Source organism: Galleria mellonella, unplaced genomic scaffold, assembly GCF_026898425.1.
Source record: "Galleria mellonella isolate WM207_F2 unplaced genomic scaffold, CSIRO_AGI_GalMel_v1 utg905, whole genome shotgun sequence".
Taxonomy (NCBI): domain Eukaryota; kingdom Metazoa; phylum Arthropoda; class Insecta; order Lepidoptera; family Pyralidae; genus Galleria; species Galleria mellonella.
This window is the reverse complement of record NW_026442174.1, coordinates 1,882,976-1,901,422: the sequence shown is the minus strand read 5'-3', so window position 1 is coordinate 1,901,422 and position 18,447 is coordinate 1,882,976. Positions and strand designations below refer to the sequence as shown.

The following is an 18,447-nucleotide window of genomic DNA, read 5'->3' as shown; positions in this document are numbered from 1 at the left end:
ATATATATATCACGCTGGAGGTGTACATATATAGCAACAGCTGAGGCGGCTCCTCAAACTACTACTACCAGCACAAATTATTTTTTTTTTCTTTTTATTATTGTTTTTTTTTTAAACTGGTAATAAAGATCATCTGTCTAAATGTATTCTTTCAGATAAAAAAGAATTTTCCAAATCGGTTTAGAACCGACGAAGTTATTAGGTAACGAACATAAATATAATCGAACTAAGAACCATTCGGAAATTGGTCGATAAATAGACATGCCAATATTGTTTACTGAAACAATACAAGATGTAAATTATAAAAAAAGCAGATTATACATTAAAATTTCTATTATTTATTTATAAAAGCTAATAATACAAAAGCTGAAAAGCTCTAGTGGAATTGTGAAAATTTCCTTTTGTCGGACGCGCTAATGAAATGGGAGTGATCCGAACATTTACGGCATGATTCAGCCATAAAATTAAGCATTTTAAATTGCACAACGGAAATAATATTTAGTCCGTTCATTGAATAATGAATAACTATAAAATAAGCAAGAGATATTTTTTTTTATTTGTTTTAATAAAAAACTGTTAAAGAGAGAACAAGTTTTTCAACTGATCCTTGAATAACCCGTAAAAAAGCCAAAAAGAAAAATAATTTCAAAGGCAAATAATTTTTGGTCTTATAAATTGATTGTAATTTTTTTTAACTGTCGCTAACTGTCGCTGTAGCCTTAGATATGTCACACAAAATTATGTAATCTATGGCTATTACTATTACACAAAAAATCAAATAATTCAAATGAAAAAAAAAAAATTGAATAAAGTTATTACGACACACATAAGCTGGAAAAATGTTGGGACACTTGATACGATACGACGAACTTATGAACATTATAATAGAAGGTAAGATAGAAGGAAGAAAGGGAAGAGGGAGACCGAGACATAGTTACATCAGGCAGATCAAGGAAGGAATTTGTGTCGTGTCGTATCAAGAGGTGAAGAGACTCGCTGAAAATCGTAGTGAGTGGCAAGAGCTCCACCGACAAGAGCGCAGCTCTTAAATAGGAAAGATAGATAGATAAGCTGAATGACCAGGGTGCTTTAACTTTCTTTTTGAAATAAACAGATCCGAGGTTTTCCCAAGAGCCTACAGTATGGGGTTCTTCAAAATGGGGGTAAAGAGGTTTCTTCAGGGTCGGAAGTTTGAATGATCAAACTTCTAGATGCTTCTTACATAAAGACACTATAAACTCAGTTTAGTTTATAGAGGGTTGGACAACGTACCTTTTGACTAGCAGTAAATGTTATTTATAAATATTTCAAATTTGATATTTAGTAACTTTTATTCTGACTACGAAATCGAATACTTACTTATCTGATACAGTCTTGCCATGTTTTTTTTTTACTACCTTCCAATGACTGATCAATCCACATTTAATTAGTGAAATTTAATATTTGTCTCGAAATAGTTAGTACATTAGAGTAATAAATTTACCAGTATATTTATTTATTTATTTAGCTTCTTATAGACCATTCGTTATTTATTTATTAGATGGACAAGACGGCTTTACAACAAAACATCTAACGACATCAATACAAACGGATTAATATCATGCCAAGTTGCAAGGCCAGATATAACTGCATACAGTATGATAGGTAAATCTTATACATATTTAAATATCAGTACATGATTAAATACTTATTTATTTATTTATCTTTATTGCACAATAAAATTATTTACAAGTGGAGGGCTTAATGCCATATGTCATTCTCTACCAGCTAACAACTGGGTAAAAATGGAAAGCGTATGAAGGGCAGATGTGGTGAAAAATATGTAACATAATTATATTAACTTACTGAAATAATTACATATAATAATACATAAAAAATACATAATTACTACTTATAAACATTATTTAAATTTTAAATAAAAACTGAACATATAAAAATGATATTATAATTATACGATATTTTAGTGAAAAAAAAAATTATACATCATCATATATCATATCACCATCATGTGAAGTGTTCACTGCTGAACACAGGCCTCCTCCATAAGAGAGGTTTTGGCAGTATTTGCCACGCTTGGCAGGCAGGTTCAGAGGGAGATTTTGTACAAAAGTCGATTGCTTGGATATCTCTCTCCCATTTGTGTTTCAACCGTGAAGCAGTTAATTGTGTTTCGGTTTGAAGGGTGGGATATGGCGTGAATTTACTGGGTACAGAGGAATAACACCTGAATCCTCAGGAATGGCAACGCATGGGGGGTATCATGGGCGAAACAGTATACTCTATTATGTCCATGGTACTGCTCATGTCTATAGGCGACGGTTACCACTTTCCATCAGGTGGGCCGTCAGCTTGTTTGCCATTCTAAGTTGTATAAAAAAAAAAAAAAATGGTGGACTTTGTACAAAAGTCGATTGCTTGGGTATCTCTCTCCCATTCGTGTTTTAACCGTGAAGCAGTTGTGTTTGCATGGCTGTGTTTCAGTTTATTATGTCCATGGTACTGCTCATGTCTATAGGCGACGGTTACCACTTTACATCAGGTGGGCCGTCAGCTTGTTTGCCATTCTGAGTTGTATAAAAAAAAAAGGTTGACAACTGCAGCTAGGCTTTAGAGACATTTTAACAGTTATATCTACAATCGTTACATATATACATTCAAATAATATAAAGCTCTTTCATTGAGATTTGATTAAAAAGTCTTGTTCAACTTTTAGTTGACATGAAAAAGTTAAATATAAAAAGTTGACGAGTTTTGTAACATTTTCTCGGCGAAAGTTTTATAATAATCATTATAACGGTTCTTGAACAGTATTATACAAAAAAATATAGGTGTCTTATTTGATATTCTGTAATTATTTGAATAATAAATAAGATAAGCGACAAGGAAACAGTAATTTGAAAGATTAAAATAAAACTATTTTAAATATTCAGTATATTTGTATTTCAATTTATTAGACGGTCTATGAGTGGTCCCGTAAGATTGACGATTTTTACAATATCTATCTGTTAGACAACTGCTAGTAAGAAACATTTTTATACTACGATAGAACTGTATGTATCCACCAGAAGTCCAAATAGTCATATATATCTGTGTGTGTGTTTGTGAGTGTGCGTGCGTGTGTGCGTGCGTGCGTGCGTGCGTGCGCGCGCGCGCGCGCGTGTGTGTGTGTGTGTGTGTGTGTGTGTGTGTGTGTGTGTGTGTGTGTGTGTGTGTGTGTGTGTGTGTGTGTGTGTGTGTGTGTGTGTGTGTGTGTGTGTGTGTGTGTGTTCTGAATAGATTTAGTCAGAATATTAGATACAGAATATTAGAATAAGCTATAAAGATTTGGACAATAATTATCCTGTGGTGATGGAATCATAATGTAATATGTCACCGCTCATTTTCTTCTCAAAATATCGTAAGAAGTAGGCATAAGTAACATAGATACCGATCTACATATTGAGTTTCTCTCGACATTGATGGCAGAAAAAACCCATTTCCATCTCGATATCGCCCATTTCGATATCGCCCATCAGGTCAGATATCAATTTCGAATGTGTTAAAAGTCTATTATCCAATATTATTTTTTGAATAACAGACTTTTAACATATTCGATATTAGATCAGTATGTAAATATTATAACTAAAATATATAGATACTAAAGGTGGGTAATATATAAATATCACCCACCATTAGTAAGAAAAGGCAAAGTGAACAGAACAATACATACGTAACTGTGTGCGTGCTGCGTCATTCAATCGCATTAAGATAATGTAATCTGTTTCCAAAGAACTTAAAGAAAAAATAAACAAGTTCTCTCGAAATTATCGTACAAACACAAGTAAAGTATTAAATAACAAATCAAAACGTTCAATAAATGAATCGAGTCTTGAGTGGTACTACTATATATACTATAGATCAGATACTTGTTGGAGACTTTGCATGGCTGTGTTTCGGTTTGAAGGGTGGGATATGGCGTGAATTTACTGGGTACAGAGGAATAGCACCTGGGTCCTCAGGAATGGCAACGCATGAGGGGTTATAAAGCTCATAATCTTATTATTTTTCAATTACAAATTAATATTTCCCCAATTTTTTTATTTAATTGAACATCCATCAGTAAAGCAACAATTTATATATATTCAGTTTTTCTATATGACTAATGATGTAGGTACACTAATGCCTATTATTTAACCAAAGTATTGGATACATAATTTTGTTTATTTCTCCGATCCTTTCCCATAGTTTCAATGAAACTTAAATTTAAATTCCACGATACTAACTTGAGGCAACGCATGAGGGGTATCGTGGGCGAAACAGTATACTCTGTTATGTCCATGGTACTGCTCATGTCTATAGGCGACGGTTACCGCTTTCCATCAGGTGAGCCGTCAGCTTGTTTGCCAATCAAGTTGAATAAAAAATAAAAAAAAAACTTTGTACAAAAGTCGTCTGTATGGGAATCCCTGTTCCCTTTGTGTTTCTGCATGAAGCAGCTATCTTTTGCGTGACTATGTTTTGGTTTCAAGGGCAAGATATGGTAGTGAAATTATAAGGTACGGAAACATACTCGTAATATCTTAGCCCTCAAGAATAGCAATTTTTTTTTTACAACACAGGGGGCAAACGAGCATGCGGCTCACCTGATGGTAAGCGACTACCGCCGCCCATGATCACCCACAACACCAGCGGCATTGCAGGTGTGCTGCCGGCCTTTTAAAAAGGAATATACTATGAGAAAGTCTCATACCATGGTTGTCACAAAATATCCTGCGACGTCCATGGTGCTGTTCTTGTCTATAAGCGACAGTTAGCTTGCTTGCATTTCTAAGTTTCATAAAAAAGTGTTTGTTGTTTACATTTTTTATTATGTTCTATTAAAATAGACTGTATCATCTATTTCGATATTTACATAAATATTTTAATACGTTAACTAGCTTAGTATTTCACTCAACTTTTATTTTTTTTATACAACTGAGATGGCAAACAAGCATACGGCTCACCTGATGGTAAGTGGTTACCGTAGCCTATGAACACCTGCAATACCAGGGGTATTACATGTGCGTTGCCGACCCTGAAGAAACCTCTTTACCCCCCTTTTGAAGAACCCCATGCTGTAGTCTCTTGGGAAAACCTCGGCAGGGAGCTTATTCCACAACCTGAGTGTTCGTAGGAGGAAACATCTCTAAAACCGCGCAGCACGCGACCATTGAGGCTGTAGGACATGAGGATGAACTCCCTGTCGATGGCGAGCCGTACGATGTTAGAAAGTGGCTGTGGGCATCATATTGAACAATTCCTCTGAGCACAATCCATTGTACAGGCGGTAGAACACGCAGAGTGAGGCAAAATCTCTCCTAAGACTCAAGGGTTCGATACCGCTTGTGAGCCTGGGATCATAGATTGTATGCATATCTGTTCTAAGAAAAACTCGAAATAAAATCCCACACCATGCCGTCTGATCAGCGTGGATAATAGTAAAGTATTCCTCTTATTCATAAAATTGCCAAACCTCTCGCAAACCTATTTTAGCTATTTAACTATTTTGTCTCTTTCTTTTATACTATATTCCCAATTAGAAAGACACCGATAAAAAATAGATAGATAGATAAATAGTGTATTTGCATTACTTACAGCACACAAACAGCAAAAGACACAAATGCAAAGGAAAAAAGATAAAAAAGATACATGTAAAAAAATAAAAAAAATAACAAAAACAAAATCAGAATGCATAAAATTAGTAACAATTTTTTTTCTTCATGCGTGTGCCACAGTAATACAAAATGGCCACAACTCAGCTTTTTGCTTTGCCCTTAAAAGAGCAAAACACTGATATTCTGTTGTGACCAAAGGTGAGCCGCGAAATACCACTGAAATACTTCAGTAGTTAAAATTGATTTATGAATATCACTTACTACTACTGCTGGGGGAAGGAATTGTTAGTAATGCAGACCACCAGTCCCAATGCAAGCTATATACCCTGTCAGGTCATCCCCCACATGGTCCTCCCCTGGAAACCATCGTGCTAAATTAAAGGTGTATTCATCACGATAGGCTAACTGACCTGCCTTTTCATTCTCACCTATCATCCCTCATTGGTGCCCCGCCAGTACATACCGATAACGCAGGCAAGTATACCATTCCATTATCATTTATTAACAATAACTACTGCTATGCCAAAAAATATGTATGACCTTAATAATGACAATGTCTCTAGAATCAACTGATTTCGAATACACTAGTACTCTCCCCCTTCCAGAGCAAAATAGAATAAAAAACATACTTCTATTTCACGGTAGAAAGAGGCAATGCAATGCGTAGGTATATATACCCAAGGGGAGCGCGCAAAACTTTACCACTATTCTCATTTCCCCGGTATAAATGTAACCTAGTGGAATATAAGCTTTATTACGTTTCCTTACGAGATAGACAGACAAACAAAATAACCATAGTGCTGTATTATATGAATTTACCCTGTAAAAAATTTTCTATTAAAAAATAACATTAATAGAAAATTAAATTAACAACTTCTAAAATCAGAAAAAAGATAATTCATTTTTTTATGTAACTTAAAATGGCAAACAAGCTAGCGGTGCACCTGATGGAAAGTGGTAACCGTCGCCTATAGACATGAACAATACTATGAACATAACAGAGTATATTGTTTCGCCCATGATACCCCCCATGCGTTGCCATTCCTGAGGACTCAGCTGTTATTCTTCTGTACCCTGTAAATTCACTACCATATCCCACCATTCAAACTGAATCGCGGTACAAACAACTGCTTCACAGTAAAAACACGAATGGAACAGAGCTGGCTAAGTAAACGACTTTTGTACAAAGTCTCCCTCTGGTAAAACTTAATATAAAAACTGTACTGTCCTAACTATTTATATGCACCAATGAAAGATTGTGTTTCATAAAATAAAAAAAAAATACAGTTGTGGCTAAACCGGTTGATTTAAAAACTAAACTACTGATTTTGATAAACTTTCTATGGGACCAATCAGTAAGCATATCCTTTCAAATAAAGAAATATTTTTTCACATCAGATTACAACTGACGAAGTTATGAGGTTAACAAACATAAAAAAGCAACCGAATTAAGTACCTCCCTTTTTTGGAATCGATTGAGAATAAAAAGCAACACTGAAAAAAAAACAAACATATTGTATTTTGCGTAATCATTATTGCAACGGTCAGTTGTACAGTTTAAAACATTTTAAATTCATAAATAGAATACATCAAATAAAAGTATATAATAATTATATTTTAACAAGGAAATGTTCTATCTCACTCATACAAACTAATTTTTAATACGAGAGAAAGGGAAAGCACTTACTAATATAGATTAAATCCGTTTATCGAGTCTTTTATAAATAATATAGCAACTCTACGTAGCGATAAGACATATTAACAATTTACAACGCAACGCTCCACTTCTCTATTAATAATATCAATTGTACCACAAAAATATAACGTACATTGTATTTAAAAGTTAATTATTATATTATTCGACGACTTTATTACTCATTCATGGACTTACAGACTAATCTAGAACTCATTTATCAAAATTAAATCCAAAGCTTTTTATTTTATTGTAGGTACAATAGGTTGGTGAATGTAATTACAGTTTACTTATTCAAGTGCTTCAATAATAAATAATGTTAGTTATTTGTATGTTTATTGTTATATTATTTGACAGGAAACAGGAACTTACCTTCAATATATACGGTTTAATAAACGTAAACCGTTATTGTAACCACAAATCACAAATACCACAATAAAATTATCACTATTCTTCGGCAATTTATACCATATATATATAATATTTTATATGCTATACATAAAATGGTATTGCAATTCTATTAATTATTAATAATATAATATGTATGTTTATATTAAAACCGGCGTTTTTGACGTAAAACCGCGTACAGCCTTCGTAGACTCGTATCGACGCTACGAAGGGTCGTAGCAGACTGTTTGAAACATTCACAGCTAACGAGAGCTGCATGTTTTGTTTTTAATATATTATTACGTATGTTTGTAACTTTATTTTTAAAGTTTGAATTGTAGTTATTGGTGATTGTTAATAAATATATAGAGTTTTGAAGTAAAGAATTGATTGTGCATACCAGTAACGCCATCTATTGATTTTTTAGGAAATGAGAATTTATATACTTTATCCGAATATTATAAAAATGATGTTAATATATTTCCGGGTTATTTATGTACATATGTGTATATTAAGATTTAAAATACAACATATAGGTAAAACGGCTCGACAGATTGTAAGAAATGAAGCGTCGTTAGGAAGACTTTTAACATTTATTATATCTGTGTATACAAAAATTATGCTGAGTAACTAACCCATATATAACGCACAGCCGAAAACACTGAATCTAGAAATTTGAAATTTTACTGATAATTAGTTCTTTATATAGCGTAGACGTAGAATAAGAACGGAATTTTGTAAATTCAGCTCCTAAGGGAGTGAAACGGGGGTTGAAAGTTTGTATGGAATTTCGTCATTACTTTGTAGAAGTTAGACACTTGAAGTTTTAGATTTATGATCTTGTTTTAAAAAATTAATATGTTTATTGGTTTTGAATATAATTCAAATACCGAAAAATAGAAATATGGGTGTAAATTTTATATAGGAGTTATGTAATAATTGAAAGCTATAAGTACAAAACTTTAATTTTAGACTTTTGATCAAAATGTGACCACTAAGCGAAAAAGTAATTTCTGCGAGAAATCAAATACTATAAGCGAGCGAATCCGCGGGCAAAAGCTAGTGTATATGTAATTTATAAAATATTTCTTTTTTATATTGTCACGTTATACAGAAAATGCCGTAATGTATTAAAATACCAAGTTCTGATAACGTATAAAAAACTATCCCGTATAAAATTACAATACTCTGTAATCAGTGACTAAATCCGTACAAAAACGGTTTATATTTACGCAAAATGTCATATTTACTTAACCTTTTAAAGGTTTTTTTTTTATAAAAAGCTATTATTTTAACAGACTCAACGACTTTGATAGTCTAGTGGGTGGACACATCGTTTTATCTTCGGTCGCTGGTTCGATCCCCATATCGTACCATACCGTATCAGCCGTAACTGTCCACTGCTGAACATAAGCCTTCCCCTATTGGGGGGTTTTACCATAGATGTCATAAAAGGAGACTAAGGGAGGGCGAAAGATGAAAGAGGGCAGCAGCGTCCCTCTTAAAAGATTTCTAAAGCCTAAATGCGGTTGCCTATCCGCCTGCAAGGCATGGCAACTACTAGCAAAACCCCCCAAGGGGGAGACTTATAATCAGCAGGGGACCATTAAGGGCTGATATGATGATGATGATGATGATGATAATATTGAAATAACTATATACAATAATAATGTGGACGCTTAAAAAACTCAACTTTCTATACCTACTTACTTGTTCATGCCTATAGGCAACGGTTATTACTTTACATCGTGTGTCCAATTAGCTTATTTGCCATTTTAAGTAACATAAAAAAGGCTAAATATTTTCATTACTAAATGCCTATGATCCTAGTAATTTAAATTCTTCTCTATCTCTTATAAGATTGTTTCAATTTATCAAACTTTAAAGGTAAAAGATTAACAGATAAATATGACTCCCTAACTTTTGGGATAAGGTGGATACCCTTGGGACGTTAACGATTTAAGTACTTGCCGATTTCAAGTTTAGTAGGTATGTTGAAGTAACGTACATTGAAAAAGTTTGCCTGTAGACGTTTCTTGTGGATATTATGTTACAAATATTATAAATAAGAAAGTTTTCTGTCAAGGTTTTTCCCAAAGATTACAGCTTGGGTTTCTTCAAAAAAAGGTAATGAGGTTTCTTCAAGGTCAGCAACATAGGCTATGGTAAGAACACCACCAAAAGCCAAACTGCGGTTGCCAACCCGCCTGCTAAACGTGGCAACTACGGACTAAACCCCCACGAGGAAGGCTATATTCAGTGGACAGCTGATATTATAATAGACTATGGTAACCGTTTACCATCAGGTGATCCGTATGCTCGTTTGTCACCTCATTGCTATAAAAAAAAAGCTTGTAAAGATGTTTAAATTGTATTCCTGTTACACCGAAATAAAAATTCTTTTTTTTTATTTAAAATAATATACTTACAGATTGGTTCTATAAAAAATTTAATTTTTAGACCAAAATAACTGGTTTTGTCATATTTGAGGTCGGGTTTTTTGGGACATAATCTTTAATAATTTATAATTTATGTATATATTTATTTTAATTTCTATTTAGCACTACTACTGCCCACTCACTACTTCCTATGCCATGATGCCAGATGTATGTTTTAGTGCAATTAAGTATATATATATATATATATATATATATATATATATATATATATATATATATATATATATATATATATATATATATATATATATATATAATATATTTGAATATTTATTACTCGATCATGCTTCAATAGCTGAATAGATATGATTGAAATTTGTTTCATAGATGGACTATGTACTGGACTAACACAGAGTAATTATCATCTCAGCTGCTGACAGTCCACTGCTGAACATAAGCCTCCCCCATAGACTGCCATAAGGAACGATCCTGAGCCATCTACATCCACTAACTCCCTGCAATGCATTTAAAGTCGCCAATACATCTAGTAGGAGTCGTCCTACACTACGTTTGTCCATATAGGGTCGTCACTCAAGCACCTTTCTTTCCCATCGGTCGTCGGTCCTCCGATTATTATAATTCATATGAGCAAAACCGAAGGAAATAATAAAGTTTTATATCACGTTTCTAATACCAAGGTTTTTGGCTGTCACTCAATCAAATGTCTTTTCATACAGCTATTTTCCTTAACTTCGCCCACATGTACCCATGTGGGCGAAGTAAATCCTTTTCCCGTGGGAATTTAAAAATTCCCTGTCTAGTTGCTCACTTAGTTATATAAGATGGTAGAGGGTGCCATCTATATATAAATAGTTGTAGTTTTTATTTATTTATTTAAGGCAAACAAACAGCTAAAAAAATACATAATTATAATACTTAAATAGTAATTTGTTAGTCACTAGAATTTGCACGAAATAAAATACAAGTAAACGAAACACAAAATTAGACAATACTAAATTAAACAAATATAAACAAAATTAAACAAACAAATACGATTGAAAACTACAGGAACATTGTCAATAATAATGCTCAGAAGTTAATAAAACATTTTTTCAGTTTTAGTAATTTTTACACTATTGGTAATAGTTTTCATCCTTAGAAACTAGAGTTAGTATTAATTAACAGAGTATCAGAAAAAAATCATAAGAATAACCAAAAAATTCCAAAAGAGTTTCTGCCGGAAAAAGGATTGTTAGTAATGCGAAATACAAGTGCCATTGCTAGCAATATACTCTGTCAGGTCGACCTCCCCATAATCCTCTCTGAACACCATCGTGCTGAATTCCAAGCGTGTATTCATCATGGGCTAACTGACCTAGCTTTTTCCCTCACTAGTACCCCATCAACGTATCCTCTTAACGCAGGCAAGTTACTTCTAGTTTATCGTTAATTAAAAACCACTTTCCATCAAGTGGCCCGTCAGATTGTTAGCCATTTTAAGTTGCGTTTAAAAGATTAATTAAAATTTTTGGAACGAAAACACAACTGGCCCTCTAGACAAGTGGCAAGCGAATTCGTCGATGAAATCATCATCGCTAGTGAGTCCGTGAGTTTTTTTTTTTATGGGTGAAAATGGAATGGTAGTTCCACCTGCGCTAACGGAATACGCTGGCGGAGCTCCAGTGAAGGGTGATAGAGAAGATTGAAAACAGGCCAGTTAGCCCATCATGACGAATTAATCAGGAATCAACCATGATAGTTTCCAGGGGGAACCGCGAGGAGGTCGAACTGGTTGGGTATATTACTGACAATGGGATTCTCAATTTCCATCACTAACGATTTTCCCCAGTCCGTGAGTTGGAATGAGTCACCCGGCGTTGCTATCTCATTCTATCTCACGAGCTCGCTAGCGATGTCGATTCCATTGACGAATTCGCTTGCCACTTGTTTAAAGGCTCTATACTTGTATCTATACCAACCAGAGCAGTGAAGGGAAATGTTAAAAATGTCCACACGTGCGACGCCGGGACGGGCCGCTAGTCATAAATAATATTATAAAAACCAGAAAGAAACTTTACTATCAATTTTCTTGTTATAGTTCTGCCAATAAAACCAAGGACAAACATTTTCCTTGGTTAGTATATGTCGAAATCCACAAAGGAATTCTATTTTTAATAATATAAATATAATAACTAGCTTTTACCCGCGACTTCGTCCGCCTGTCCGGAATGTGCTTTTATATTCTTCTCCATCCCATATAGTATACGTTTATACCAAATTTCATAATGATCGATTAAGTCGTTAAGCCGCTGTAAGGTAACAAACTAACAAATAAACTCACTTTTACTTTTATAATATTAGTAAGAATTACTAAGTGCCACACTATATAAAATGATTAATCAAAATTGGTTAATTTTATTACAAAATTTATGTGAACAATTGGATCGATAAAACATTAATTTTAGAGTAAATAAACCTGCAGAGACAGGTCAGCAAAAAGCAGACGATAGGACCATTCACGTACAGATTTCAAAATGGTCTCGAATGGCAAACTCGACTTTAGTTCACTAACGAATCTCTTTGTTACACCTGCTAAACATGGATATAGGAATGAGATACGCTATTGGTGGATTCGGTTGTCTATAGTTTCAACTTAGTAAGGATGATCTGTAATACAGTGTTAGGGCCGCAATATCAATCTACTAAACTACAGTTAACTTGAACCATAACAAGATGTTATGTATCGATTAAACTATTTTCTTAACATCAAAACTTTAACAGTTTATTTATCTTGAATTAATTTATTATTAATTTACAGTACCAAAGTTAAAGCGTAAATTTTACATCTCAAAAAAACTAGCAATTTCTCACATGTCAATAGTAATATTGACGAATGATGATTAATGATGATTATTCTTATTTTAAAATAAATAAAATATACATATTAATGACGAGGTAACGATCATAAAAATAATTAAACTCTTTGAATTTCTAAAACAAAATCGATATCTTCGTTGATGCTATATATCGTGAAAATTCTTTTTGCAAATTTAAAGATATATGTAGATCATAGCAGTTTATGGCAGTCTATAGGGAAACCTATGTTCAGCAATGGACAGATAAAGGCTGAGATGAGGATAGGATTTATTTCCATCTTCATTCCAAATTAATTTAATCAAGATTAGTCACTTTTTTTCACAAAGTCTTAAATTATGTAGAACTAATGAACTAATTAGTTATTTCCTGCCTTGCAAAAATAGTAGTGAGTGTTAATTAAAAAACGTGTAATTTTTCTATTTAATATCAAATTAAACCAAAGTATATAAGTTAACTGTCCATGATATTATAATTCGAATGAGTCTAAACTTAAATTTACCATGAGATTATATATTGACTTCTATTGACATTAGTCAATGGAAATTTAACTGTAGAAGTACATGTTGATACATGTAATATAAGAAAATTGTGTGTGGTTTAAACCAAAACTGATGGCACGGACCTAGATCCCTGATGTGTATTCTAGGCAGATAGAGCCCTGTTTGAATTCGCAGTGATTGTATACTGTACGTTGTATGTTGTCGATGGTATATTGAGATCTATTATTATTATTATTATAACGGAGTGCAGTTATGCAAAAAGTATGTAAATATTTCTTTTTTTTATGCAATTTAGAATGGCAAACAAGCTGACGGCCCACCTGATGGAAAGTCGTGAACATCGCCCATAGACATGAGTAGTACCATGGACATAACAGAGCATACTGTTTCGCCCATGATACCTCCATGCGTTGCTATTCCTAAGAACTCGGGTGTTATTCCTCTGTACCGTGTAAATTCAATGCCATATTCATGCCTTCAAACCGAAACACAGCCATGCAAATACAACTGCTTCACGGTAGAAACACGAATGGGACAGAGGAACCCAAGCAAACGACTTTTGTACAAAGTCTCCTTCTGGTATTTTACATTTTTAAGCGACTTCAAAAGAAAAAGTTTCTCAATTTGTCTGTACTTTTTGTAGCTATTTTACGTGATTACGTCACCAATTCTGAACTGATTCTGTTAATTATTTTTGCAGTTAATAAGATTTTCACCATAGAGAGAGTTAATACAAAATTTGTCTGCTTAGATACCTCTTTCCCATCCGTGTTTCAGCCGTAAAGCAGCATAACATCTTCATCAGCAGGAATAGTGACGTATGAGGAGTACCACGAGCATCACAGTGTATTCCGCGATATCTATATCTATCTATCTATCTGTACCACACGTATCTGTAGGCGTCCACTTTCTATCAGATGATACTGCTCAAGTCTATAGGCGACGGTTACTACTTTTTATCAAATGGGCCGTCAGCTTGTTTGCCATTCTAAACAATATAAAAAAAAAAAAATACTTCCATTTTTGAAACAAAATATACAGGTCATAAACGCCTCATTTCCCATTCTTTATTACGTAAAGTTTAGAATATTTAAACGACTTACAAAAGAAGACCACTTACCTACTAACATAACAATAAAGATTTGCTTTGATTTGAAAAAGATTCTTAATTCATTTGATTTTTTTTTTATAAATAAGTAATATTTAGTTTCAAATTCTATCCATACTGGTTTAGCGACAATTAAAATTGGCATCTCCAATAAAAAAAAATTACTTATTGCGAATCAAAATTTTCTTCTAAACACGTCTAAACACATGATTCCAAATTGAAAATTCTCAGAAAAAATTAAATTGTAAAAACTTATATTGATTTTTTAAAGGAATTTAATTTGGCAATTTTAATCAACTCGTTAGCGACTTCACGTAAAAATGATAAAATGATTTAAAAAAAAATCTAAGAACAGTCATATCCGAGTATTTCTAGCTTCGCGAATGGTGTTAAAGTTTGAACGTGGCCATTATTTTAGGCTTTGCTGACCGTCCCCTCGTTACCTGAGATTTATAAAAAGGCCGCTGTAAAACCACGACTGAATTTTAGTCACCAAAATACATGCTGTTTTTACAAAGATTTTATTGCAAATAGCTAAGATTCTAGTTAGCGGTAGAGGACATGGAATTTTTTTAACTTGTTTTGAAAGAAGAAAGAATTGTTAGTAACTATAATTGTTAAAATCAGTGAATTCGACACTTAAAGTATAGTATTTAAAGTCAACTTTCAAGCGGTGTTTACTTGAAATCATAGTGATTAATCCTTTATGAATTCGTCTCGATAAGCAATTGTCATGACCTCATTCATATCTGTTATCTCTCATTGATGTCTTACCAACGTAACTTAATACCACAAATGGTATTTTGATTTCACTTTCATTCATAAAAAAGTCGACTTCAAAAGTACCTACTACTTCAAAAATACTGTTAAGTCTCTGGTATACCTCGAGTATTAAATAATTAATCAAGCATATTCACATACAGTGTATTTTGACGTAATATTTAATAAATAAAATGAGTTTTTATGCATTATAAAAATGCAGATAATATGAGACAAAATAAATATAGAAGTTATAAAGGAATGACATGACTTTTTATCACATAAAATTGTATGAAAAAGTTTACCCGCTTTTGTCGAAACATTTGTATGGAGACACTCTATCTATATAGACATCTTGAAGGTTTAAACTTTAGATTATATAATTTAAACCTTACCACAGGGAGACTTTGTACAAAAGTCGATTGCGTGGGTACCTCTGTCCCATTCGTGTTTCTACCGTGAAATAGTTGTGTTTGCATGGCTGTGTTTCGGTTTAAAGGGCGGGATATGGCGTGAATTTACAAGGTACAGAGGAATAACATCTGAGCTCTCAGGAATGGCAACGCATGGGGGGTATCATGGGCGAAACGGTATACTCTGTTATGTCCATGGTACTGCTCATGTCTATAAGCAACGGTTACCACTTTCCATCAGGTGGGCCGTCAGCTTGTTTGCCATTCTAAGTTGTATAAAAAACAAACCTTCAAGAAAATACACTTATAATTTCTCTGATGTTGTAAGTGCCTATGGGCGGCTGTAATCACTTACCATTTGGTGAGCCGTAAACTCGTTTGCCCCCTATGTTATAAAAAAAGATCGTGCCCATAACTTGCAATAAGATCGGAATATAGGCGAGCTTGAAACAAATAAATATATTGTAATCAGATCTGGTTATTATGTATATGAAATACTAGTACTGACACTGAGAAATATTATGTCATCGTGTTTAGAAATTTCACTGCCTTTTCACTAAAATTTCACCCTTCTAACTGAAATACAGCCATGCAATCATGCGATCCATTTATAATTCATAAAAGGGCCTAATTGAATAAAAAAAAGATACAAACGGAAAATAAACTCGTTGACTTAACACCGTCGCGAGTCGAATCAATATTGACAAAATTTTTCACTCCTGAGACGGTCTTTATCCCGGCTGATCTTAACCAAACAACTGGCAACACCTAATCGATGTCTTAAAGATTTAAATGCGTCACGTATCCCTCTGGCGGGACTGACTCGCCCCTAAGCACGGAGGGTTGAAACTTCTTGACGGGCCCCTACTACGGGATTAACGTTGAGATTTTCAATGATAATGTTTAACAGCTACTTTTGTATGGAAGTGTAGATACTACAAACTCATTTTTATATATTTATAGCCATGTAAATAAAACAGAATACAAATCAATACATTAATAATATAAATAATACATAACACAACATTAAATTTGTACTCCAATAACTACACTGCATAGTATTTAGCTTTGCAACAAGTAGTTATTGTTAAAAAAGGCAGTTTCAATCGTCATAAAATGAATGTAGGGCCTCCATGGAAGTAAATCCCATCAATAGCAAAATGAATTGTAAAAATTAATTCAAAATTAGTGACGTAATCACTTAATATAACTCCACAGTGTAAGTAGTAGATTTTATACTACAATGAGTTCAAAAAATAGACAAATTGAGTAAATTTAACCATCCTTTTGGGAAGTTGATGAAAATTTTGTTTTATTACTTCCTCTAAATACCTATCTATACTTAAGCAATTGTAATGAACATTGTTGTATAGGTTGGTAGTATTTGAGATAAATAAGAACAAAGTAAAGAATAAATATTAGTATTATTATAATTAATAAACAAGTGTACAACTTATTAAAATATTGTGTAGGTATGTTCAAACCAATTAGTGTAGAAACAGAGGTCTTAGCCTACACCCCGAAACTCTGTATTTTAACGTAACATTATCTCATGGCACATTTTGTAATCTCATTAGCTGCAGCTTTTACTTCTAAATCGTGTCACAACCAATTAACAAACACTTAGTAGGGGCCGGCGATAAACTTCGGAACTCGTTCCGAAACTAACTTTCTCGAATAAATGTACCAGAAACCTTTGAAGGTTTAATCGAAATTCGCGAGCCCCGAGGACCGCGTCCGCCAGATAAAGCGCAAATTTTAAACAAGTGAGAGAATGTGATTAAATATATTGGAGTACCTAAGAATGAGATTATTATATTTGCAATTTGTATTAAAAAGTTAGACTCGTCTAACATTTGGGCGGACTTGATGGAATATTTTCTTAGAATATTATATAAGTTTAATAAAATTTGATAATTTATTTTTGGAAGACTTTTTGGAAACTTGCGTGATTGTGTTTTGTAGAATTTTTAATATGTTTATATATAATTAGAATGATTACTTCTTATAATATAACTTTTGTTCTGCCAATGCTTCATAATTAGTTTTGATAAATTTTTAGATATTGTCAATCCAATCTTTGCAAAAAGAGACCACAAAAATCTTTGCAAAAAGTATTGTATTTCCAATTTTGTATATTTGTAAATTTAGCGAAATTAAATTTAAAATGTGTACAAAAATTGAACATAGTAAGATTTTTGTACAACTTGCATTTATTTTATTGTAATAAGAAGAGCAACATAAACTGCGTCCGTTACCTCTAATATATAATGCACGAGAGATGTACCATACAAAATATAGTTTTTATAAAAATTTAAGTACCTACATATTTATATTTGAATAACAAAAATTTCAAAGATAAGCAGAATTGTGACAGTATTATAAGAGGCCCTTTTGTTTTTTTAACATATATATGTTATATACATATGTTTATAATATTATTGTTCTACGTGAAATTGCACCCGATACCTTTTTATCTTCCCGATTAAAAGCATTCTATATACAACGAATAAATTTAATCGTTCTAAAGTTAAAGGAATGTAAAAGGCGAAAATAATCATGTATTTCTCGAAGCTTTTCGCTTGGAAAAATTCAAACTGGAATTACTCTCATGAGAGAAGATAAGATAAAGTTGTTACAGGAATTCTAGCTTTGTTCAAATATATTCTTTATTTGTA

The 18,447-nt window shown here is 33.0% G+C and overlaps 1 protein-coding gene across 3 annotated transcripts in view; it reads right to left on the bottom strand.

Moving 5' to 3' along the window:
• The window catches only part of LOC113510775 (protein CEPU-1-like), a 210,703-nt gene that overhangs the window by 159,466 nt on the left and 32,790 nt on the right, over window positions 1-18,447 (bottom strand). The window contains exon 1 of one of the 3 annotated variants that reach the window (XM_052902491.1): window positions 7,699-7,943. The exons of the other annotated variants lie outside the window; for them this stretch is intronic. The gene's annotated coding sequence lies outside the window, so the exon portion shown is untranslated. Of the gene's footprint in view, window positions 1-7,698; window positions 7,944-18,447 lie in introns of those variants that run through there. 3 annotated transcript variants of the gene reach the window in all.